The 27,633-nt window shown below is 37.9% G+C and overlaps 1 protein-coding gene across 3 annotated transcripts in view; it reads left to right on the top strand.

Moving 5' to 3' along the window:
* The first annotated feature begins 6,977 nt into the window (after positions 1-6,977).
* The window catches only part of LRRC4C (leucine rich repeat containing 4C), a 758,407-nt gene continuing 737,751 nt past the window's right edge, over positions 6,978-27,633 (top strand). For all 3 annotated transcript variants that reach the window (XR_015697285.1, XM_087719843.1, XM_087719837.1), the window contains exon 1: positions 6,978-7,201. The gene's annotated coding sequence lies outside the window, so the exon portion shown is untranslated. The remainder of the gene's footprint in view (positions 7,202-27,633) is intronic.

Here is a 27,633-nt window from a genome sequence, read left to right as displayed (position 1 = left end):
AGCCAGTATAAGGGAAAACCAGCACATCTTGTTAGAGTTCAATATAATTAGGAGAGGAAAAGCTATACAAATCAGATCTATTTTGGACTTCCAGGGAGGCACATTTCAATGAATCTAGGTAGAAGGTCGGCAACATCTTGTGATTTGAAATTCTAATGGAATAGAATTCTTTATTGGCCAAGTGTGATTGGACACCCAAGGAATTAGTCTTTGGTGCATATGCTCTCAGTGTACATAAAGAAAAATAAAATAGAATACATTCATCAAGAATCATAAGATACAATACTTAGTGATAGTCATAGGTTACTAATAAGCCATCAAATTATACTAGGAAACAAATAAAATAATATAAATTTTAAAGATGCAAGTAGCATGGTTATAGTCATAAGTGGAAAGAGATGTGTACTAAGAAAGAGATAGGTACTAGGAAGGAAGAGAAGAATAATAGTAATACAGTTGTAGTAGATAATTTGATAGTGTTGTGAGTATTAGTTGTTAGCAGAGTGATGGCATTTGGGGAAAAAAACTGTCCTTGTGTCTAGTTGTTCTGGTGTGCAGAGCCCTATAGCATTGTTTTGAAGGTAGTAGTTAAAACAATTTATGTCCAGGATGTGAGGGATCTGTAGATATTTTCACAGCCCTCTTTTTGACTCGTGCAGTATACAGGTCCTCAATGGAAGGTATATTGGTAGCAATTGTTTTTCTGTAGTTCTGATTATCCTCTGAAGTCTGTCTTGTTTGGTTGCAGAGCCAAACCAGACAGCTGTAGTGGTGCAGATGACAGACTCAATAATTCCTCTGTAGAACAGAATCAGCAGCTCTTTGGGCAGTTTGAACTTTCTGAGTTGACGCAGAAAGAATATCCTTTGTTGTGCTTTTTTGATGACATTTTTGATGTTAGGTGTCCATTTTAAGTCTTGAGATATGATAGTACCTAGAAACTTGAAAGTCTCTACTGTTGATACTGTGTTGTCTTGTACTGCATAGTATCAAGAGGGATAAGAGATCCTTAAAAAAAATTAAAGCAAGCAAGCACAGACACAAATGATCCTGATGAAAAGGGAGAATGGGAAAAGGAGTGAGAAGCTTGATGAATACTGAAAGACTAAGAATGGATGATTGGGCAATGGAAGCAGGGACCAATAATAAAGGAGGAATACAAGCCTGTAATTCAAATCTGTCATGATGGAATCATAAAGGATAAAACTTAGATATGAGGTTACTGAAGAATGCAATGTTGTAATAAAAAGGATTCGAGAATGAGTTCAAAATAATATTCAAGGAGGCTATCGGTCAGACAACATGGGAAAATAATAATATGGAAAAGATCATCTCTCAGAAGAGGTGAAGAGCCCTTTCTAACATGACTGAAAAAATTCAGCTCAGAATTAATAAAAATATAATAAAACCTACTGCATCACCTTAAATGAGTTCAATTCTCCAGAAGCAGATTAATTAAATCCCAGGGTATTGAAGGAGTTAGCAGAAATGATCTCAGAATTGCTGAATATAATCTTTGAAAACTCCTGGAAAACTGGTGAAATGCCAGAAGTCTGAAGAACAAAGATAGTCCAATATTCACAAAAGGGGAAGAAATGTGCCCCTACAAACCAGATAAACTGATATCTACCCTAGGCAATCCATTAAAAGAAATGTTCAAGTAGCATGTCTGCAAGCACTTGACACAAGAACAAGTTGTGGTTAATGTTACTTCTTTAAAAGATTAAATGATTAGTATTGAAGTTTAAAGGAATTATGTTGAAATGGTTTGATCACAATAACACATGTAATAAGATCTCTTTTTTCTCTTTATAGATCAAATAGGGACAAGAGACAGCTCGATGGATTGAGGTTCTGGTGGATTTCCACCTGATTGAATAACCACACTAAAGGGATGAAGTAAAATCATATTTAAGTAGCATGATCACAAAAACATATATATATAAATGTCTCTTGTGATCTCTATATAGACAAGATATGGACCAAGTGCAGCTAGATGGAACCAATTCAATAACCATACTAACCACCCATTATCTTGGAGAAGAGTGATGAGTAAGTCCTCTAGAGCTCCATTATGTACTTGCTTTTCAATATATATTTTATATGATTTAGAAGAAATGTGCAGATGATATCAGGATAACGAGATTAGCTAGTATCTTACAAGTAAATAACTGATGATTTGATAGGCTAGAACATCAGGCCAAATCCAACAGACTGAAAATTAACCATAGCAAGCAGATTCCAAGAATAGAACAGAGCAAAGAATATTATGTGCTCTCAGTTCTGCCAATGGAAAGACAGGAGGCTACTGTTCTTGTATTGGTAATCCTAATTAGGGTTCAATATATACAAGAGTGAAGAATATTCAAGGTATGGGCAAAATAATTAGAAAGAAGCAAATGCCCTATTGATTTGAAATCATATTCTAGTGGATTAATAGGGAATGAACTATAAGAGCCAAGGTGGCGCAGTGGTTAAATGCAGCACTGCAGGCTACTGCTAGATCAGCAGGTCAGCGGTTCAAATCTCACCGGCTCAGGGTTGACTCAGCCTTCCATCCTTCCGAGGTGGGTAAAATGAGGACCCAGATTGTTGGGGGCAATATGCTGACTCTCTGTAAACCGCTTAGAGAGGCCTGAAAGGCCTATGAAGCGGTATATAAGTCTACTGCTATTGCTATATTGCTATTGCTATTGCTAATAAACAGGAATGAGAGAATATGTAAATGTATAGTAATTATCTGCTTCTTTCACATGTTTATGCTATCAGTTTATCTTTTTCTTAAGCTTAAAACTGAATTTTTAGATATTATTACAATCAAAAGGTGAAAAAGTGAAAAGGTTGTTCCCATACATTACCTTAGTGGAGAACTTAGAGAGCCATGAAAATAATCAATTTGGTTTACTGTTTGAGGTGCTGTCCTAAAACCAAGAGACTGTGAGTTTTAGACTTACCTTAGATATGAATCAGCTGAGTGACTCTAGATCAATCACTCTCTCAGCCCAACCTACCTCACATGACTCCATCAAGGCATGCTGTCAATCAATATCATTGATGGCAAAAGTTGACCAAAACAGTTTATTTCCAAGACTGAATAAGATAATTAGCACAAATTAAAAAAAAAACTATTTATAAACCAGAATATTTGTAGTTCAGGGTTGAAATGAGGGTTTCTTGGTACTTTGAGTTTGATTGTTTTCTTGCAGATGTTTCATTATCCTAACTAGGTAACATTATCAGTGCTAGTCTAGACATCTGCAAAAAAAAATCATTTTGCATTCAAATCAGGAAGAACATTTTTTTAATCTCCTTGGATACTAACAGTTTTCAGTTGAAACCAATTCATTCTACCCATGTTTGTGAGATTAAGGAGTTTTAATTGTGTTTTCTGAATCTAGTTGTTGTTCATGGACGCACTCTGCTTGTCTTCTGCCTATCCATAGTGGCTGTCACAGACCTTACATTCTATGTTGCAGATGACTCCTGTTTTTCTTCTTGGGTGTCAAACTCGCTGTGTCACGTTGCCGTCACATCATGTTTCATGACATTTTTCTCATTCATGGAGCTGGGGTGGGCATGGCCTGCGCATGACGCATCCAGCCCATGGGCCGCCAGTTTGTCACTTATTGGGTCTTTCAGTTTGCTTAAAATGCTTTAGATGTCTTTAGCCAGTTTGCCTGCTGCAATGATGCTGTGTAGTAGTCTATTGGTTATTTCTGAAAAGGCATGCTGTTTCTTAATTGCAACTATGAACTATGATGAAAAGATAATACTAGCCAGAGGAACAGAGTAAAATTGAGTTTATATGCTAGGTTTTAAATTATCTGAGTCTCAGGTTATAAAACTTGATAGCCATAAATGAAAGGCTTATTAACATTGATAGGATCTAAAACTATGTGAATGTGGATGAACAGACTGATATCAAAGTTTAATGTCCAGGAAGAAAATACAAAGAAGGTATTGAATCCCCTACAATATTATTTTCAAACATCCACTTTATCTTGTCAATATCCATAATACCAAACATTAATTTCCTAAAATGTTGCATATGTAAAAAGCAGGGAACATTAAAAATTAGAACAATTCAGCCTGATGTACATTAGGTGATTGGTTGATATTAACCTATGATATTTTAATCTGCTGGAAAGTAGGAAGAGACATGCAACATCTTCAGCTCCTTCAACACCCTAGATGATTGGCCTTGAACACTGGGCCTTAACTAACAAAATGAAATTTAATGTAGAGAAAAGTAAAGAGTTACACTTAGGCAAGAAACACCAAAGTACACATATAGACTGGGAGAAACCAGGCTTAATAGCATCACCTTTGAGAGATATCTTGGAGTCTTAGTGAGCAACCAATTAAATATGAACCATCAGTGTGCAGCAACAGCAAAAAAAAAAAAAGCCAATGCAATCCTAACTTGCATTAACAGAAGGTTTCAATCAAGATCTTGTGAGGCACTAATACCATTCTATAAAGCCTTAGTAAGACCACACCTAAAATAGTATATTCAGTTTTGGTCACTACACTATAAAAAAAATGTTGAGACTCTAGAAAGAGTGCAGAGAACAACAACAAAGATGATTAGGGGACTGGATGCTAAAACATATGAAGAACGGTTACCGGCATTGCTAGTCTAGGGGAGATGTGATAGCAGTGTTCCAATATTTGAGACATTGTCATTGAGAGGAGGAGGTCAACCTATTTTCCAAAGCATCTGAAGTCCAGACAAGGAATAATGGATGTAAACTGATCAAGGAAAGATTCAACCTAGATATAAAGAGAAAATTTCTGATTGTGAGAACAATCAACTAATGGAATAGCTTGGCTTCAGAAGTTGTGGGAGCTTCATCACTGGAAGCTTTCAAGAAGAGACTTGACTACCATCTATCAGGAATGGTGTAGGGTCTCCTGCTTGAGTGAGGGATTGGACTAGATGACCTACAAAGTCCCTTCCAACTCTGTTATTCTGTTAAACTCCTTTTAGAAGAAGAAAGTTATTGTCGTATAAAATTAAATAACACAAATGCTGTCCAATCAATGTATTGTATAATCCACCTTTACTTAACTGCTATCTCAGTTCAATTCATGATATTATGTTTTATTACAAAAATATAGATTCATGATCCAGATATTGGTTTAAAGGATAAAATAATAAAGGAATATGCATCTTGCTTTTCAGCCAGATGTTTAGGATTGCGACTTGGATAAGAGACTAGAAAGTCATTTGTCTGAAATGGTATAGGTTCTCCTGCTTGAGCAGGAGACTGGACTAGAAGACTTTCAAAGTCCCCTCCAGTTATTCTATTCTGTTCTGTTCTGTTCTATTCTATTCATTTTGGCCACTAGCCAAATTTACTGAAGTTGATAGGAACTGAAGTCCAGAATATTTGGAATCACTAGTTTTCCTAATCTGCAATAATATTAAATTAATATCTCCCACCACAGAAATTACTGTAAATCAGTGTGTATCTGGTAAATTTGATTGAATACTTTCCATTCGTACTTGTAGCACAAGTTATTCTTCCTTTGCTTCCTGACTGAGCTATAACTAGCAGCATCTGCTGGATATATCTGGGACTACAGCCAAAAGGAATTTACCTGCTTGAACATTGGCACAAATAGCAGCTGTTTTTGTAGTCCAAGAGAGCAAATTCTACTGAGTGCAGCTCTATAGATGAATTTGTACATGGATGATCACAGATGAATAGAGTCTCGGGGAGAGCCATTGCTTAGCCAACCTTTTAGACTCCTCTTTTCTTTGCTGCAAGGCCTGTCATTAAAAGCAATGCATTACACTTAGAATGCCAAGCTAAATGCGCATCTCTGGTTTTATTTTCTTTTGTGATGCTGGGACAAGAAAGAGACGAAGAGAATTCCTCACTGACACCCAGGAGAATCAGTCAAGAATGAAAGAGAAGGGGGCTGCCCACTCCTAAAATCCCTTCCTTCACGAGGTGATTTCCAATGTTATTTCTATACCGAAGCAGTCTCTTATCTTTATATGTTCTTGCTGGTTTCAGGAACTGCCTTTAACTCTAATTTCTAGGTCTGCAAGAGGACATTGTAGAGCATAGACTGACCTGCACTTTTCAAAGCCATATTTGTTAACTTCATCTCATTTTCTTTTGGAAGAGGTCTTTTGCTTTTAACTGCGAGTCCAGGGCCTTGGGCTTTTTTTTTGGGGGGGGGGTGTATGTGTGTGTGTTAGGTGGAGGAGAACGGAATGCTTCATCTCCTGTACATCTTCAATAAAGTGAGATCCTCTGGAAAAGAACTAATCCCAAATAAATTTTGCATGGGGCAAATGGGGAACCCGCTTTGCTGAAGCCAGTGCAAACGAAGCTGCTGCATGCGCTTTCCATCCATGCACAAGGCAGTCCACGGACGCCAGACCTGCTCTTGATCTCATGCCCAGTTGGACACAGAACTAACACAGAGACACAGCCTATGTAGAATGCCTCGGAGAAAACGGTAGCTAACCACCTTATTAGTATTCCTCCCTCCTCTGTGTTTTACTTGCAGCAAAGGGAGGGCTGAGCAAAATGCAGTGGAAGAGGGACAGAGACAGAGCTGGCAATCATTTCAATGCAGGCGGCTGAATGCACGGGGTGGGAGGGAGATGCAGCAAAGCAAGATTAATAACCTTGCCATAATCCGGGCATCCTGCAAAGAACTGTCTCTGCTGATCGCCCCGGACCTCTCTTGATTGATCGGGTTCTGTGAGTGAGTGGCTGACAGTCCACCTGTTTTTACCCCCGGGGAGGGTGGGGGGAGACGGCTGCCTTTCCTGTTCTTTGAATCGCTTGCCCAATTGGGAAGGTAGGAGCGAGATGTACCATCTGCAGCATAAGACGGCAGAGATTGGAAGCTACCACTGACGGCTTTGCTCTCCCGCTCTGGAGAGCGAGAAGCGAGGTGTACCGTGCAGACGGGGAGAATTTCTTTTCTCGGGCCACTGGTTTCTATGCCTCCTTTTCCCGATTCATTTGGAAACCTGGACATACTTTTTGCAAAGTCTCTTGGACACCTTTCCGGTTTTTTCCCCCTCCCCCTCCCTTGAGCTGGATGATTAGTAAATGGACCATCTGAAAAACTCGTTGATTATTGTGCTCCGAGTCAACTTAAAAGATCCCCGGGGGAACTAGAGGGATTTTCGTTTTCATTGGAGAAGTTTTCAGGGGCGACTATTGGACAGGTAAGTCCAAGATCTTCACTACCGTATTTTTTATAATGTTCTTTATTTTTTTGTACTCCCATGTTGAATGGACAGCACTTGCTCGCTAAAGTTACCAGTCGCATTAAGCGTTTGCATTGTAAAGTGTCTGGGAAATCTATCTATCTATCTATCTATCTATCTATCTATCTATCTATCTATCTATCTATCTATCTATCTATCTATCTATCTATCTATCTATCTATCATCTATCTATCTATCTATCTATCTATCTATTTTCTATCTATCTAAAAAGAATTGTGCAAGATGCTGATATATGGTGGATTAAAGCAGTATCTTGGAGGTTTGATGTGAAGGCGTTCTGTGGCCTCTTTTTCTAGGCAAATAGAATATAATCTGTATCTTTCCCCATAACCCCTTCTTACCTAGCAATAACTTTGATTGGAGTCCTTGTATCCACTTCCCCCACCACCACCTTTGTGCATTTCAGCAGGCTCAGCTAAAATGAATATGTGGGTTCAGAAAGCAGCTCCAAATACTCTCCGCTAATGCAGATTGATAGCAAAATGGAAATTAGTTGGGGTTTCTAAACGGCTGCTTATCATACAGATTTTCTCAAAGATGCGTTAGTTGTTAGTGGAGCTTTCTTGTACAGTTTCAGATTTATTTTTGATTCCTTTTTTCCCCTGTAGTGTCCTTTGCAGAGAAAGGAACTAATCTTACTCAAATTTCATAGCATTCTCTTTCTCCATCTCTCTCTGTGGTTGAAAAGTGAGATGTTTTGGTAATGTCACATGCCAAATGGGATTGTTTCCTGTGATAGATCTGATAATTTAAGTTAAATTTTCAACAAGTTCTGGTGCTTGCTTCACTTACAGGTGTTGTCTCTGAGGAATCTGAAACTTAATCTCCCTACCTTGCAATTATTCTTTTGGAGGTGAATATGGATTGTAAGTGAGATGCCATCAAAGGCTATTTCATTTGAGCATTTTGTTTAGCACAAAATCTGGCATTAGTTTTCCAAAGAAGTGATAGGGATTCTATTAATTCAGCAACACACTTTTTAAAGTAGAATTGTGGGAATTTCTTGTTTTTTCCTTGTGCATAGATTTGGTTGTTTGCACACCATGTGAGACAACTGATAACTGGATGTGAGATGAGATAATATGAACATGCAGAATGCCCACCCATGCATGCACATAGACAAGCATATCAGCCTGGAATGATTATTCCAGGCAACAAGCAAGTGCACATCTATCCATACAATAATGAAGTTGGATATCAATCTGTCAATCATGGGGAAACTACTTGGTAGCCAATTTAGTAAATATATTTAGTGGCAAGGTTTATTTAAAGACTCTGGCACAATAAAAAGTTAATAAAAAGACTCTGTTCGAAGAGAAATTAAATTTTATGATGCTTTGATCGGCCTGGCTATCATTTCTATTGTGAAAGTTGACACAGTTTTTGCAGAGCAGGATCAAGAGGGGAAGGAAAAGAAAGAAAGAAAGAAAGAAAGAAAGAAAGAAAGAAAGAAAGAAAGAAATAAAGAAAGAAAGAAACCCTGTAAACAAAAATGCCCTTTCTTCTCCTCCTCCCAATGCAACTTGCCAGCCTGCAGTTCCCATTGCTGCATTGCAATACGATAGTTTGGGGCTTAGATTTATTTCCCGATCATCTTTTTTTTTTTTTTTTTGCATATCGTACATTTTAAGGAGGTTGAAGAAAAGATTTAAAACATTTTATCATGAATATTTAACTGCTTTTGTAGATCTGTAGTAAATTAAAGATGGATTGACACCAAACATCTCGTTTAGAATATTAATGGTTAGAAAGTAAGCCATCACATTTGGTTATGTTTTCTTCTATCTATTCAGTCTGAGTTTTTTCATATGTTTCATATAAGTTTGGGAAGAGCTTTTATGTATGAAAACAAAATAATGATTGTCCTGTCATAAATAGCTATCTGTACTTCTTATGTAATTCCCAAAATAACTTATGAAAACATATGGGAGAGATTTCCTATACACTGATCTCATCTGGTTGAGTAATTGATACATACTTTACAGATGAAAATACTAGATACATTTTTAAAATCTGTGTGGCTTTAATTTACTGAATAATTGTGTGTATTACTGTCTCACTTAGTTCTCTTAAACTTGCTCCTAAGTCATAAGCACAAAATCGTTAAAAACACAAGCCAACTTGGAATATTTGCTATCCACTAAACCAAGCTTGATAGTATTGACAATCATGCAGCTTTATCTCAACTTTTAGAGTACACTAGCTAAATCATGAACATTTGCTGCAGTATTATTTCAATAAATAACTGAAAACAAGCTATAGCTCATTGTTATATATGAGAATATATATATATATATATATATATATATATATATATATATATATATGTATGTATGTATGTATGTATGTATGTATGTATGTATGTATGTATGTATGTATGCATGCATGCATGCATGCATGCACGTACGTACGTACGTACGTACGTACGTATTTTGATGGGTATTTTTCCTATTATAGCAACAATAAAAGCTGCTATTATTCATGAATATATTGTTATGAATGGATTGCTTAAAGAATTATATAAAACTTCACCTTTTAATATTCTGTACCTGTAAATGTGTTGCTATGGAAAGTCCACTCGATATAAACCAAAGTAATATGATGCTGCAGTGAACATTTTTCAGCAACAATGTAAGCAAAATGAAGATCCCAAAATGAATATTCTAAATCTGACTTAAAGAACAGTAGTTATGAGTACATTCCGGGTTGATCAGTCAGTTGGATTTTTTGCCCAAGAACCACTTTTGCCTCAAAAAGGGTCTAAAGTTCTTTATACATGAATTCTGCTGTTTGTCTTGAACTTGTTGGGATGGCAACTATCAAGGCTGCATTGGAAAGCTAAAACAAGGAAAAAAAGTAAGATTGTTTACAAAAATGCAAATATTGTGGGCTGATGCAATGCATACCTTAAGCTTGCTGAGTCACCTTGTTGACATGTAATATTATCATTCTTTCAAGAGTTGGCATTGAAATAAGTCATGAACTCAATAATTGTGATGAGCTAAAACATTGTTTTGGGGTTTTAAAAATGACTTCTTTAAATTGCAAGCAGTTCTCAGGCAAAATAATTGCACCCATACACTTTGGATAGTTCAACTCTTTGGCGCCAAAACAAATTGTGTAAACTTATGATTGTCCATAGGAAAGAGTTAACATTGATATCTTTAAATAATAATCTTATACCTGTTGCTTGTTTATATTCAACATAGAATAATTTGTAATAGACATGGACATTCTTCCTGTATTCTGTTGCCAGACAGATACTACTTTATCCATATTTCTTTTCTACAGCAGAATGAAGTTTAGCAGTGGAAATCCTTATATAACTTTCTAGTTCCAGAAAATGTCAGTTTTCTAAAGTCACCAAGAAAATATACTTGGGTTAGTAAAATTAATGTTGACCTCTCTGAATTTTGCCCTTCATGGAAGAGGAAAATAATTTGTTATTTTCTCTTGTTATCTCTTAAGCAAGAAACAGATTATGTATAGTATTCACGTCTCCTGAAATTAAGATTTCTATGCATTTTCCACCCCGCTTTTCCCTTTGCGCCTTGTTTTATCATGAAGAAATTGTTCCAGACATTAGACTGTAACAAAGGCACAGTTTTCCTGCTATCACTATCTTAAGACTGTGGATGTGCATCCTGAAACTTTTTGTGTCAGTGGCAGAAAACCTATGCTCTAGTGTGCCTCAGATTGTAATCTAAGTCACTGTGCAAAGTACAATGCTAATGAGTTGTACAGTGATTAATATGTGACTCTAGTATGTTAGGAGGACCAAAGATAGACCTCTGATGAACTATAACTTCATGTCTTCTCAATGGTATCAAAATTCTTAGTTACTGGAATTCCAGCAAAGAATACTGCATCCAGAAGATATTTGCTTAATCAGATATTTCAAACAATATACTAATCAAGTAACCATAAATATTTTTGTAAGGCTTCAATATTAAAAGTCTAGATATGCAGACAAAATCATAGGTCATGAGAACTTGAATAAAATGAGGTCATCATCATTTTAACCCAAGCTCCTTCATTTTCATATCTATTCACATTTTATGTGTTCATACTTAAATGAAACTGTGACTGCAAAATATATATATAAAGCTTTTCATAATGACTATTTCACAAAACTAATGAATGAGGGCAAGAAAACTAGATATGGCATGCCCTGTGCTTGAATAATATGCATTCAAACAGTGAATATGCTAAGAAAATAAATCATTATTTTCCTTGCAAAATTTCATGTTAAGAAATGTACTAATCTACATGCTATCATTTTGTCCATTTCTTGAAAAATATACGGTTAATTTGGTACAAGCTGTGTATTAAAAGAGCATTTTACCTGTGGTTAGAATTAGATGTATATGTATACATATGCACGTATTGTACCTTTCATTTATGTATATGTTCATCTAGTTATGAAAAGAGAGCAGGAGAATAAAAGAAGTAGCATTTTTAACATCCTAAAAGTTGAGCCAATGGCAATATGGTATAATGATCTAAATGCTGGAGGTTTCCCATGTCAGTAGAAGCCTAAAGTATTAGCTTAGACATGGAAACTGCTCCACAAAAGTTTTCTGTATTATCACAGTATGCTAGAAGAAGCTCAATATCAAGTATTAAATACAGGCTTTGTTAGCCAGATGGTGAATACTGTGTGTTCCTTGCCTCATGTGCTTGTTTTAGAATAAGCCAATTTTGGTGCTGCCTGAGTTTCAAGGGTACTTGGAATAATATATACAGTATATTCTTCCAGAATATATATCATTTAAAAATCATTTCTGGTTTTTAACCATTGGTGTTTAGTTTTGACTCTTTCTTCCGAATTTGCTGTACTGCAATAGTGATGGTTTGGGAATGGGGAGAGTGACACCAAGACTTTATTTAGTTTATCCCTTCTTTTCACAAATTCCTAGCATAAATTCCAAGTCAGATTAGCCCCATAGATTCCATAAATGGAAGGACTTTTGCTTATTGAATGAAAACAGGGATCAACTCAAACCATTTGTACAGATTCAAGCGGGATATGTATCAAGGATTCCAGAAAGATTGGGTCCCCAGGCTATATACAGAGAATCTGCAATCATAATTGGGTTATTATTACAAGTTTTGCATAGAATTGTCACCTGCTGAATAGGACTAGAAGAGAGAACACACTAGAATATTCATGAACATCAAACATTTAGAAAGAATGATTAGATGTCTCTGGATGAGTCAGGGACAATAGAACTTTAAAAACTGTCACTGATCATTTATCTTGCTTTTCTGCTAAATCTATACAAGAAATTCTGAATTTTTGGTTGGAAATAAGAAATATAAAAACAAATGCACAGCATATGTAAAACAGAAAATCCAAAACCTTAACAATAGAGGCCAATCTGCCATGCCACCTTCAGAGTTTTTCCTTATCCTATATGATTTTAGGGAATAATAGAATTTTTTGAAATCTTTGAGTTGGTTACTATGTAGGATTGCAGCTGAAAATTTCTCAATCAATCCAATTTGATTTGTTGTGAATCTTTTCCCATCTCTTTAAATATTCCACCCAATTTAACAATCTTCCACTGAGAGCCAGTGGGAAGACATTTGGGAGGGAAATTATTGAGGGAATGGGACACTATGCTGTTCTATGAACAGTTTGATAGTTTCTAAAAGTAAATCCATGGAGCTGGAGGGAGTTCAGGGTGTCATGAGACACGATGCTCCAGCCAAACTAGGTATGTGTTTGGGCTGGGTCACATCCAGCATATCTTGAGTCATTTCTGGTTTGAACTTCATGTGGGAAATTGCCAATGTGACACCTGAATAGTGTAATTGTAAGGCCCAGTTTCTACTCCCTATTCAAAAAAGTAAAAACTCTTGAAACTTAGCATTTCAAAAGGAACCTTTTACTGAATAAAAGTGATAGCAAGGTAAAAACAAAGCAGGCTCTGAGGGCCCTCAGGCCATACAGTTAGAATGAAGGAATTGGAAACTCCTCCCAACAGTCCAGTGTGGATTCAGCCAATCCGCAAGTGTAAAAATGTTATTGTACCAGCCACTCTGAGAAAGTGATAAGGGAACTTTCCTCCATGGCCCTCCCTCTCCAAAAGGTGAGAAAATGCCAAAGCACCCAGGTGCCAGGCTAAAGGTTATAAATCAATGGTTACAGGATGCAGGATGTATAGGAGGGAGTGTAATAAAATATAAAAGTATACAAAGAACAATAAAGATGCATAATGAATCAGAGTCCCTCTCTTTCCCTGAAGAATGGCAGATTCACGGATCTGTCAGTAATCTATAATTTGCCATTGGTCTGGGGATTGGTGGAGAAGGAGAGACAGTACATTCTGGATTTCCAGAATGGTTCAAGTTTGAATATTCCTAATTTTAAATTTCAAGAAAGCAGATTTCCAGGGAGGAAATCCCAAAGGTAAGAACACAGTTCAACAAAGGAACTAAATTACTGAAGGCAAGGTCTGAGGTTTTTTTTCTGGATATGCTCAAGTAGAGGCTAGCCTAGTGTTTTTTTCTATAATTTGAAGTCCACACATCTTAAAATTATTGAGTTTTAGAAACACTGATTTGAAGTATATGCCATTATGTCACAGACAAGGGGAAACGAATTTCTGATTGATTTTCTCCCTGAGGTATTTGATGGGGGGGGAGGAGAGGGGTAAACATGCTAAGATAATTTTAAGGTACATACATTTATCTTTGTATATTTTATGCCTCAAAATGGCAGGAAATTTTATACAGATTTCTGTTCATGACTTAGACTGAAAACAATCTGGCAAATTTCAGCAGCCTATTAATATTCAGCTCATAGAAACTTGACTTGGACATTGTGCTGTGGAGAGCATTTTTCTTCCAAATAAACAGTGGAAGTCCTGGATCAGCTAACCTCATTCTTAGGAGCAAACCTCTTACTTTTTGGAGTGACTGTAGTGGAACAAAGTTTTACACTCATTGACTGATGTTGCATATTGCAGTGATTCTCCGGTTGGTAGTGAAACCAACATCTCTTACACAGCAGACTTGGGATATATTAAACAGATTACCTGTGCTGAAATGTGTCTTTAGTGGATTTAATTAAAATGCAGAAGACCTATGCTTTCTACTGCACAGTATTTATTGTAAACTAAATGCAAACATCTTTCTGATCAATACAGTCTCTCTCACAACTGCTTTCCTTTGGTTCAAGGTTTATTTCCTTTCAGTGCATTTACTGGCTGTAATAGGAGGTTTCAAGTCTTTCCTGTTTAAGTAGAATTACATTGAACAAATAAAATTCATTTTGTTTTAATTAATTATTGATAATGGTGTGCTGACTCCTTGGAACTTGCATGGACTTCTGAATCTGTTGTAGGCTGGATTTTACATCCTATTAATGGATAGTATTAATTGTAGTACATATTTAAGAGAAAGTAACAAAATTGTAACTGGACAGGAATTCCCCCCCCCCTGAGAGAAAATATTCACCTTATATAACATTGCAGAGAACAAGAAAAAACATTAATATCTGAGATATTTATTGAGGGACTAAGTAATAACATTAAAAGGTTGGAAATAAATATATGAGACCAATACTCAGGAGAAAAAAAAGCAGAATATGAAGTTCTAGGTTGACTGGATGTAGGCCAAATTTTAGCAATTCTATTTGGACTGAAATTGGGTCGGTGGGAAAATATTAGAAAAAAGTGAGACTATTACAGAGATTGAAGAGTGTTTTATGAGTGATTTAATAAGTGCAAATAAAATGGCAATGATAACAAAATACAAAGATTTGCAAAAGAACTAGAATGATTGTAGCAAAAGAAAGCAAAGATAGTACTAATAGTAATAAATCCCTTGGATGTAATTTCAAAACAATTGGAGCAGCCTTTTAACATGATTGACAGTGACAAAATCACCATCAGTTAATTGCAAAATAGCAATAGCAATAGCACTTAGAATTATGTACCACTTTACAGTGCTTTACAGTCCTCTCTAAGTGGTTTACAGAGTCAGTATATTGGCCCCAACAATCTTGAGTCCTCATTTTATCTACCTTGGAAGGAAGGATGGAAGACTGAGTCAATCCTGAGCCAGGTGGGATTGGAACTGCTAAATTACAGGCTAGCCTGCAGTACTGCACTCTAATCAAAGCGCCACTGAGGCTCTTAAAAGCTTACATCCTGTAACAATACCTTTAATGTCATCAAATAACTGCCTATTGCCGGTCCTTGGGAAGGACTCAATAGTTGGATAAAAATGCCAGATCAAGTCTGAACATCTGGCTGACTGTGCGATGAACCATAATATATGAAACACGTATATCACCCTATTCTCAATTATTTTGCATGGCTCACAACAACACAACACAAAGAAAGAAATTGCAATGAAATAAATAAAACATACACGACAAAGATAAAAGTTGGCAAACATAATGAAGCAAAGTGGTGTTACTGTCCCTTGCCAAAGGTCTGCATAAGATTTTCACAGCTTTTTTGAACAGCACAATGAGGTTCATATGGATCTTGGGGGAACCTCATTCTAGAGAGCAGGCACTGCTATAGAGAAGGCACATTTCTAGAATCCTGATAGATGGCATTGTTTTAATCAATTGGTACCTGGAGTGCGAAAATCCAGCAAAATCAAATTGGCTAGGCAGATGCTGTGGAAGACAGGAGCTTCCCTAAGTAACCAGGCCCTATACCATGGATGCCAATTTTGTTTTATTCACCTGATAATTGCCCCTCTGGTTATTGTTGAATCAAAGCACTACACAGAGAAGGGGATCTATTTGAGTCTGTGCCAATGTATTTTTGGCAAGCTGAATCAGTTGTTGCAGAAAGCTACTTTAAAAAAAATGATGCAATTACTTCTTAACTTTCTTTTCTGAAAAAGTTGTTCAAACTCTAACATACCTTATTCCCATATTGCTAGGTTTTAAAAAAACCTAACAATATTCAAAACATCAGGATGTAGGAAGGTGCTAGGGCAATATCAATTAGTTGATTCCTCTACTATTTTTCATTCAGGTTGTCAAGATTACCAACATCATGCTCCCCCTCTAAATTTTCCTACAAGAGCAACTGTGTCAAATAAGAAGAGCTAAGAAAATTACTGGCCCAAAGTCATTCAGTAAGTTTCTATAGGTGGGGACAGAGATGAACCTGGGTCTCCCTGGGGTTGGTCCAATAGTTTAATCTCTAATTATACTAATACTTTGCCACTTGCAAGAAATCTAGTTCCATGTTGATAACTCTGGTTTCATCTGTGTGATTTATAGCTGATCTCTTATGTTTGTTTGCTTTCAATATTACTGTCCAAAATATGTCTCTCCATCATTCACTCTGTTGTGCGGGGTTGTTTAGCTGGATGTAGCTGCAGGCAAGGATAAATAGCAGCTAAACAATTATGGCTGCAGATGCTTAACTTCTAAGAAGCCCTACATAAGCAAGAATGTGCCCAGTTATATTGCCACATACACATTATATATATTGAGATCGAGATTGTCTTGGCAACATTTCAGCGAGATCTCACTCGCCATGTTCAGGCTGGTGTTTTCATCTTAAAATGTGATCGGATCCCCCATCTTCCTATAAATCTTGGTGGGGGTGTGTGGAGTGCTGGCTTTGTTTCAGTAAGTGGAATGATTGGTTGTGTGGTTGTATCAAGATTGGTGCTGATAGGTGCTGCTGTGTGTCTGTTGTTGTTTTGTGTTGTAATGGCCTGGCTGGTGGGTGGGGCTCGTTTGTTGACTAGGGCTGGTTTCCAGATGTCTGGTAGGCGGGAGGTATGGTCACATTTATTCATGTTGTGGGGGTGTTTCTCTATTTTGATAGCTTCCATAATTATTCTCTTGTTGAAGTGTTCAGTTTTGGAGATTAACCTGGTTCCTTCATGTCCTGTAGAAACTTCCTGCCTTTTCCAGCACCTTAAAGCTACAGGACATGAAATTAATTTTGAAGGAACTCAATTTCATTGAGGGCCGCATCAGCATTGTGTTTGACCTTGGGAGGTGAGGTTGGGGTGGCCAGGTATATATCACTCATGTCAGGGGTGCCTGTGGTGGCCCAAGAGCTCTGCCAGAGAAAATGGGCTATTTCCAGGGTGGCCTTGAAGGTCAGATCTAAGCACCCCACAGGCTGAAATCAGCCCCCTGGCCTTCAGTTTGACACCCCTGGACTAGATCATTGGAATAAATTAATAAGTGAGAATCTTTATGGTAATAAGGGGTGGGAAAACCCCTGCACAGATTAAACATGATTCTGAAATGTTTTGGTAATATTCTATCTTACAGCAATCATTACTTATGTAGTAAAAGGCTCATCTAGAATAAGCATTTCACAGTGAGAAAATGCATAGAATCATGAAGTAAGAGGCCATTTTAGCAGTCATCTAGTTCAGCCCTTTGCTCAGTGCAGAAACTATTAACCAACTAGCCTCTGAATTCTTCCAAGGAAGGAGAAGTGGCCCCTTCATGTGGAAGCCTGCTCCTTGAGTGACAGCTTATACAATTATGAGGTTTTTTTCCCCTGAGATCTAATCTGAATCTACATATATCCTTGTAGTTTTAATAGTGGTTTGGTTTTTCCCTTTTAGGCGTGGACAAAACACGTACACCTCTTTCTATATGGGAAAATTTTAGTTATGAAGTATGCTATCATATTTCTCCCCAGCCTCTTTTCTTTAGACTAAACATACCCTGATTCTTATAAATGTTGATTCATTACATGATTTGGTTTCTTATACATACCCATTCCGCAAAAGAATTAAATTCAAGACCCTCATTCTCTTAATACCTCTTATCTGATCCTGTCCCATTTTATTACTGTCCTTTTTAAATTGTGGTGCACATGAATGGACATAGTGTTGAAAGTCACATCTTGCAGAGTAATGCAGAATAATTATTTCCTATATCTGGGGTATGCACTCTTGTTAACATGATGCACCTTGCAGGTCTCTAATTGGGGTGGCATTGCTAGCCTAAACAAAATAAAATTATTGAGAAAAAGTATAATGTTTGTGTATCTTGGTGAAGAGGTAACCAGGATGGCAAACTGCTAGAAGCTTTTTAAAAGCTAGAAAACTGTCAAGATCACTGCATGGGTACTTCTGAATAATTCAGAAATGAATGGTCCATTGAAGTTGAATGATTTGCAAAAAGAATTGATTGCAACTGGACAGATCAATCAAACTCAAGAAACCCTGATTGCTGTCCAGCGTTATTGTGACTAGGAGAAAGAAAAGATGCTGTTTTCTACAATATGAGTAGTAAAAATGACACCGAAAATAACAGACTCAAAAAAGGAGTCTATTGGTAAGTACCATTTACATGAAAGCTACTGCAAGTAGCTCTGGATGAAATCACTGAATTAATTAACACACCGTGGATAACATGGATTTCTTCATGCTGGTGGGTGGATTGGCTGTTGATTATGTGATGACTCAACAGCAACGATGGGAGATATTATATTTGTTTAGGTAGTGGAAGACATGAGGACATGATGCATCTATAGACTGGGAAAATTGAACGAAATAGGCTAGTGTGTTCTCTGAGTCAGATGCCAAGCAGTTTATATAGATGGCAAGATGATCCGTTTGATGAGGAGCTTCCCTTGTAGACTTACAACGAATGCTTCTTGCATAGTTGGGGAGCTTTTTGAGTAAATCTAGTAAAAGAAGATGACATACAGTATATACATTTTCATTTATAATTAACAACCCAAGTTACATTGGTAAAACATTTAAAATCCAACGAGAGCTCATGCCATCCACAGCATCACAGTGCCTGATGTGTTGCCACATTTTTTCCCCCAGCAATTTTTCAGAATGAGAATTGTATTTTACATTGGAGTGAAGCAGATTGGAAAGGAGGCAGATCAGTTGAATATAAAATTCAGCTGATCTGCCTAAGTAAACCTGCAGTATGGGGCCAAAGTAGTTTAAAAGCAAGTCCTTATGGAGAAGGGCAGTATAATAAAATATAATTTATTGTTTCAATTTCCCTGGATTCATACAGGTGTGTTTCTCTTTTCTCTTCTCATCTCCTATCTATCGCCTCCCCAAAGTTAGCAAAATGACTCTGCAGGGAAGCAAAAAAATGGTAGGAAATAATGTATTCAGGGGTTTGCTGGAGGCTAAAAAATAGAAATATATACTTTTATAGAGATAAATGTGTATAGGCAAAGGGTGGGGGAAGCATCTGAAAGTCCATGTACTTCACCACCTCTCACCTTCCAGAAGAGCCAGATGTGACATCAAAGAGGGAGGAAGAAAGAGAAGGCCCTTTCTTTGTATGCTTAGTGAAGACTAATGTTTTATTAGATTTTGGGGCTTGAGTGACACTTTTGTGTGACACAGAAGGCTCATAAGGATGACATACAGTTGATTTTGTAGAGTATAGAAGCATGCAGGAATCCATTATTTGTGTAAATGTATGCTAGCTGAGATAGAAGCCTTAGTTGCTCACTGTGGGTCACTTGGGTTCACGTGAGATAGTGGATGAAAGGCAAAAGATGCAGAAAGAATTTGATGTGTTGATAATGCAATAGGAGAGAAAAGGACAGGGTAAAAGGGATTCTGTGCCTTTATTTATCTGAAGAAGTGAAGTAGAGCATTGGGAGCATGTTTAATTTATTAATACATTTATTCCCATGTCACCAAAAATATTTCATATTTGTCTCAATCTAGCGAACAATTAACAAGCTACTTTGCACTAGCCCGATTTAACTTAAAATTGTTATATCAGAAGTCATTATGGTACAGGGATTGTGCAAATGAGTTTCTACTGGTTGTAGAGGCACCAAAAAATATCTGACACCTATGTTGGAGCCCACAGGGTTATATTTTTAAATCAATCATTTTTCTTTGAGGTATAACTTGTCTGGCATAAAAATGCCACATGTAGATAAAGTGTAGGTTGCTCAGTGTGTTTAGATTTACAATAAAAAAGGAGCACATTAAGAAGCCAGGATCTGTTGAGTGTGGCTGTTCATGGAACAGATCCTACTAGTAATTATGGACAGAGGCAATAAAGGGAAGAATGGCAACAGGTTTAGGAGATAAACAATATAAGTTTTCTGTTGGGAAAACTATTATAAGAAAAGGAAGAGAACACTTAATGGACTTGGCCATTTTTCTCTGATTCATGACCTTGTGGTGTAAGCAACAACAGACCTGGATTATATTACTGTTAAATGAGAAGAGTGTTTCTCTCTTGAAGGTGTGTACATCCAGGTTTTACATCAACTAGAGGAGATGGAATAATGGGTTTCATCTGGAATACTCTCTATTGAACCCAGAGGCATTATTCTGCAAAGGAGAGATTATTGAGGTTGGGCCATTGGTTAGCATGGAAATGGACAATTTTTCAGTGACTCGATGACATGCTTAATGTTTTTTAAAAGTGTAACATGTTAGATAGGATAGGCCAGATAGGTCAAGATAGGCCGGATAAGAAACGGACTCCAGAAATCTGACATCAACTGTTCTTTATTGAAATAGTTTATAGCAACAAAATTTCAAAAGCCAGACTGGGTTTTCCTGTTCTTAGATTATATCACAATTAATTAAAGAGGATTCAAGTTGAACTTCTTTTTCATGCTTTTTCTGTTTCCTGGACTCTTTGCAATCTTATGTAATCTTGTTATTTCTGCCTGATTTCCCCAAGGTCATCTCCGTGGCTCTTTATATCATGCCACAATGGGTGGGATGGTAACACAAAGTGGATGAAATAACATCACACATATAGACATGGCCTGGATTTTACTTAGTTCAAAGGAGTTGAGGAAATGCATTATTCATGTTTTTCTAAAATAATCTTATTGTACAGGTTAGAATAATAGAATCATAGGGACCTTGGAGGAGGTATTCTAGCCCAACCACTGCCCAATATGAGATGGTCCTCATACCACCTCAAGAAATGATTTCCCAATATTTTCTTCAAAATCTCCAGTGATGGAGCACTCGCAACTGGGGGGGGGGGGGAGCCATTCTACTGATTAATAGTTTCTGCTGTCAGGAAATTCCTCCTTGTTTCCAGGTTGGATCAGTCTCTGACAAGCTTCCACCCATTGCTTCTTGTCCTACCCAAGATGCTATGGAGAATAAACCAATGTCCTCTTCCCTATGGAGCCCTTCAAGCACGATAGCATTACTATCATGTCTCCCTTCAATCTTCTCTTTGTTAAGCTAAACATTCTGTCAGGCCTGCAGTCATATTCCTTTTAGGATCTTTGGCTTGCCACTCTGTCTCTCTTTCTTTACTATGCTGTTTCATTAGTGGGATAATTGGGAGGAGGCATAGTAAGGAGTAGAATTGTAGAATATGTTGTTGCCAAAATAAAACATTCCTTTCTAGAAGCCCAAGGTCATTCTTTGTCTGCGCACCTCTGCACCTGACCAGAACTAGATGGGTAGCAATGCCAGCGCTGCAGAGGAAGATTGGACCATGTGATGGACTTGTGGGTGTGGGGACAAGATCATGAACTTTCAACTGGGTGGGAACCCCAGGAAGCTTTCAGATTCATGTTTCCCACAGATGTACCAAAATGTCTCTCTTGTTAAATTGGAACTTTGAGAAAAGCTCTGCCTTGGAGTCTGATTTAATTCTGGATGATATTTGGAACGCTGACACATTCATTTAGCCATTCTTCATAGGAGTTAGCCTCCAATCTCCTTATCGTCTTTGTTGCTATTCTCCGAACTATTTCTAGGGCCTTTTTATTGTAGTGATGAGAACTGGACATAGTATTCCAGATGTGGTCTCAACAGTGCAATATTGAATTTTCACTTCCCATGATCTTGATACAGTACATCCCAGGTCTGTGTTGGATTTCTTTGGCATCTACACTTCTGACTCATATTTAAGTGGTAGTCCACCAAAGCACTTAGATCTGTCTCATAGGCACTACTCTAGTCTTTCCTGCCTAGCTGCAGGACCTTACTTTTCTTACCACTGAACGAAATCTTGTTGCATATGGCCCAATGCTCAAGTCTGTTAAGTCTCTTAATTTTGAATCTATTTTTTGAAGTGTTAGCATTTCCCCCCAGCTTTGTGTTACCTGAAAATTTAATGAATGCTTCAATCCCCAAATCTAGGTCATTTACGAAGATGTTGAAGACTGGGCCCAAGGCAGAACCTTGAGGAACCTCACTATATATTTCCCTTCATGTACTATTGCTATATTTGTGTCAGAAACATCTACCAAGGCACTTCTGCATTGAAAGATTAGCCAGTAACATCACCATTGCCCAGGGGACACCCAAGGGAGCTCCTCTTATGTCCTTGTTATTTTCCCACAGAAGTGTCTTGTTAGTATTCAACCTAATGTAGGCCCCATAATGCATTACATATTTATCTAATTGCATTTGCATGCTTTTAAACTGATCCCCCATGTTTTCCTGAAAATAAGACTGGGTCTTATTTTCTTTTGATCCCCGAAAAAAATGGCTAGGGTTTTTTTGGGGGGTGTCTTAATTTAATTTTTTTTTGCCTTATCTTTCAGGGCAACTCAGCATCCCAGAAAAGTCGAAAATGGCACTTTGGTTCTGGCCACAAAAGACATTGCTGGCACTCTCTGATAATGCTCAAGGCCAGCGAGAAGGCACAGTTGGAGCCACTGTTGTAGCTTCTTCCTGTTTTATATTTGCTCTCAGTCAGGAGCAGTATGTCTATGGTGAAATGGTGGGTGAATTTGGTTGTGAGATGTTCCTAGAGCCTCAGCAGGAGGGGAGGGTCACTTGGATAGTAGACTGAGAAAGTGGGCTTAATACACAAGGTGTGGATACAGTCGACCTTGGCATTTCACCTTCCTACCTTTTGTGAAATTTTAGCTGCACACAAGGAAAGCAGAAGCAGAAAAGACCCTGGCTTGTTTTCCCCCCAAACTCCACCAGGAATGAGTCTTTGTGAGGCTCATCTTGCTGGCTTTTCGCACAGCCTCCCATGGCAGGATGCTGCAAGGCTTGTTTGTACCATTGCACATGGGAATGGGGGCACAACCACAAGGTTTGATACAGTGGTGCAGCCTCTTGGGGCAGCATGCTGCAATACTTGTTGTGGCATTACACGTGTGAGTGGCAGCACCACTGCTAACTTCATCACATCTGTGCTGCAGAGACGCTAGCTTTTCCCCAAACTCCACCAGAAATGGGTCTTCGCGAGATTTGTCATGTCAGCACTGCCTCTTGCAGCAGTATGCTGCAAGGCTTGTTGTGGCATTGTGTATGTGAGGGGCAGCAGCGGCACCATGAGCAGCACAATAAGCCTTGCAGCATCCTGCCATGAGACACTGCCCTAGGAGCTGGCACAATGAGCGTCACAAAGACTCATTCGGGTGGAGTTTGGGGGAGAGAAGCAAGCCAGGGTCTCTGCTGCTTCTGCTTTCCTCATGGGCAGCCAAAAGTTCACAAAAGGTAGGAAGGAGAAATCCCAAGCTCCCAAATGAGGGCAAAGCTAAAGCAGGAAGAAGTGGCCACTCACGTCCTGCCATGAATGGCCATTAGTGACTGCAGAAGAAGTCAGGTAGTAGCATGACTGGGGTCAGGGCATGGAGGCCTGGCCATGGCATTCCTAAGGTAAGTGGGTGCAGGGCATATGGAGCAGCCCCTTCTCCCCCACCCCCACCCTAGCTTGATTTTTAAGTTTCACTCCTTGTACAACCAGGTGGTGGATGGGGCTTAATTAGGGCTTATTTTGGGTCAGGACTTGTTTTAGGTGCAATCGTGAAAATCAGGCTAAGGCTTGTTTTTTGGGTAGGTTATATTTTCAGGGAAACATGGTAAGTTGACACCATCTGAGACAAACTGATGGGAGTTCATTCTGTTGTGTGGCTTGCTCTCAAATTCTTGAACTGCCAAGTTGTCAACCTCTCAGTGGTCTTCTGATTTATCATCCTAACCTCAGGAGCCACCGCAACCCCTTCCCTTCATATAGATGTAGTAGATGCAGACTGAGTGTGGTTGTTCAGCAAACTGAAGAGTCATGGTTATGATACTGTCTATGCCACATTATTTTATCTTATCAAGAAGTAGGCTGTGATCTACTTTATGAAATGCCTTAGTGAAATCTAATTATACTATATTCAGAGCATTTCAAGTTTTGCAAATTTTAGCTCACTCTGAGCTTTAGCTTTCCAAATTGTGTCCTTGCAAATTTGGACTATTTGTGGGAATTCTGCTTTAGTTACAAGCAACTGTTTCCATTTTTTATACTTGTTCTTTTTGTCCCTCAGCTTGTCAAAGAGCTCTCTAAATACATGCAAAATACATAAGCAAAATATATAACAAAAAAGTGACATCAGGTATATCTTGTTTTCCTTTATTAATATTTCCTGTATTATTGTTTTTGTTTGGGCCTTTATTATATTACAAGGATAGTTTCATCATTTTTTCTCATTCCTCCAAGTTATATGCTACCATTACTCTTCCTCTAGTGTTCCATTTTTCCTGGTAGTTCTTCCTTCCTTTCTCTTGAGTTCAACTTTAGAGTACCTTCTACATTTTCCAGGAATTCTTCGTTGAGTCTCAGAGTGGCTAGATCTGCCGATAGACCAGGGCTGTCAAACTCCCTGCCCATGATCCAGATGAATCATGCCTATTTTAGTGAAGGGAGAAAAAAGTCCTGACACGTCACATGACGCTGCCATGACGATGTCCATTTGACACCCCTGCCATAGACCCTCCACTTTCTCCTTCTGCAATCTAATCGGTTGCAGGTATAATAGAAATCCTCCATGGGCAGAAATTTAATAATAATACATACTTTGAAGAGCTTCCTCCATGTCTTTATTACTTTTAAGAGTTGTGCAGATCCAAACAGATATTACAGACTTTCTGATTTAGATTCTTATTTGTAAGCTTCACCTGCTGTCGGCATTCAGGCAGTTCCCAGACTGCAAGTTTGATCCAATGAGACAACGTCCAATTTCTCTATTACTCTTGGTGATTTCCTCTTCACACTCCCAGAATCCTCCAGTGGTATACAAATACTTGCAGTGAGGGCTGCAAACCCTCCCAGCGGGGCACATAACTTTGTTAAGCCTATATTCTGACTTGAATATCTTTAGTGTTTGGAGAATCTGTAGAGTATGCACAGAATCTTCTTAGAGTAGATATACTTGTATTTATCTCTCCATTCTTATATCTGACTGAAATATAAGGATGAGAATATCAATCTTGGAGCAGGCATTTTACCTAGAAGCTAGTGTTGGTCAGTGTAATTCTTCAGATGTTTTGAGATTTTCCATTCAAAGAGAGCACATTTTATTCCTGCAGCTTTCTTGCTTGCTTACTCTTTTGATAAGTTTCTTTCTTCCTAATTTTTTTTCCCCTTGGCTTCTTTATGGTAGTCAGATTTTTCAGTATCTTTAATATTGTAGAAAGTCCAAGTTTATAAGAGCTATCCTTGCAGTTCCACGAAGTATCAAAAATACTGCCTTATGTTTAAAGACAGGTTTGGTAACTCACATCATCAGGCGAGCTTCTATACACATGCTTTCACAATAATTATTTAATTATGCCAGACTTCATAGTAGTCTAAATCTATTGATGCTTGTGCTTATGCATGTAGTTTGTAGTGCTTGTAGTTTTCCCATTAGTGTTACATTCAATCAAACTCCATGTTATTAAGCAGGATAAGCTTTAAATGATTTATTGGCTTTATTAATCAACTAAAGCTTGACTCATAAATTAAAAGACTTTCCAGGTAGCGTTTCCAATTCTTTTTCAGGAAGTGAGCCTTTTAGCCACTATTCTTACCTATGCAGATTCATCAACATGTGAGTAGATATTCCTGTTCATGCAGATTGGGATACAATAACCATCAGGGGGAAAAAAGCTTATCCATCTTATTTTAGGGTACCAATAGTTACAAAGAAAATAGAATGAAAGATTGACCTCTTCTCATAAATGGTCTAAATAGAATTGTTAACTTAATAGTAGCTTTTACACATGTAAAAGGGATGTGGTGGCTCAGTGGGCTAAGATGCTGAGCTTGTCAGTCAGAACATTTAAAAGGGATGCGGTGGCTCAGTGGGCTAAGATGCTGAGCTTGTCAGTCAGAAGGTCTGCAGTTCAGTGGTTCAAATCCCTTGTACCACGAAGCACGAGTGACCTTTGTTACTTATTCCAGCTTCTGCCAACCTAGCAGTTTGAAAGCACATAAGTATGCAAGTAGAAAAATAGGAACCACCTTTTGGTGAGAAGGTAAAATCATTGTGTAAATGTGTTTAGTCATGCCAGCCACATGACCATGGAGACATCTTCGAATAGAGCTGACTCTTTGGCTTTGAAACAAAGATGAGCATCACCCCCTAGAGTCGGGAATGACTAGCACATATGTGCAAGGGGAACCTTTACCTTTACGCATGTAAACTAACTCAGATGCTAAATTTTAACATATGATACTAAAGCATGTATGTTGCTTTATCTTTAAACCAGAAAAACTGGTTTAAAGATAAAGCAACGATACATGCTTTAGTATTATCTGTTAAAATTTAGCATCTGAGTTTCATCTGACATGTTTCTCCTTTTCATGTAAGATATAAATGGTAGAAAAGGCATGCTAGGAAAAAAATGGTGCCTATAAAAGACGTCTTTTAGCCTGACTTTAATTTTTTTCCCCTCTGCTCTCAGCAGTGGTTTAATAATAATCTCACTCAAGGTCATTTTCTCCCCTTTCCTTCCCTGTACCAAGAAGAAAAAAGGAAGAACATTCAAAACCAGTTAAAACAATACATTTGGAATTCCTGCCAGGAGAAATTGAAAAGACTTACAAGAAAAATAAAAGGAAGATTAATCTAATGTGCAAAAGCACTCAAGTCGTTAAAAGGAGAGACATCATGACAGGCATTCTTTAAGTCTATAACAAGAGAAAGAAATGAATAGTACAGCTTTTAAAAGACTGGGAAAGTCATAAGCAGATCAGGCCCACGCAGGCCTATCTATTTTACTATTTTGCATCACACAGTGACCAATTGCTTTGGGAAACTCACAAGCCTGGATTGGGAGGGGGGTTAGCAAAACACAGTATTTAAGGCACAGTGCTTATGATTTAGGAAGCAGCTGTCAGCCATCTAAAATGGTTGCACTGATAGTCTGATGAGCAGTCCAGAAACCATGCCCAAGGGGCTGTTATTGCCAAAAGAGCTGGCTGCAAATTCCATAATTCAAATGTAAGCTGTGTGTAAAAGTATGGCTGTCTGTCAATCCTGAATCTCCCTGTATTCATTTTCAAAGGCCTCAAATTCTAATATATTTTTTTTTGGGGGGGGGAGAGAAAAATATCACTCTAAATTGTCATATACTATTTGTTTTATCATGTTTCTCCTTCCTTCAGTGGAAACTCAAATCTGTTGTAGCCTTGCCAGAACGAGCTCTTGTAAAGTTTGCCCCTT

This window comes from Thamnophis sirtalis, unplaced genomic scaffold, assembly GCF_051295495.1.
Source record: "Thamnophis sirtalis isolate CommonGarterSnake01/CBP01778 unplaced genomic scaffold, rThaSir2_p1.2 scaffold_1, whole genome shotgun sequence".
NCBI classification, from domain to species: Eukaryota; Metazoa; Chordata; class Lepidosauria; order Squamata; family Natricidae; genus Thamnophis; species Thamnophis sirtalis.
This window is presented reverse-complemented; position numbering and strand designations above follow the sequence as displayed.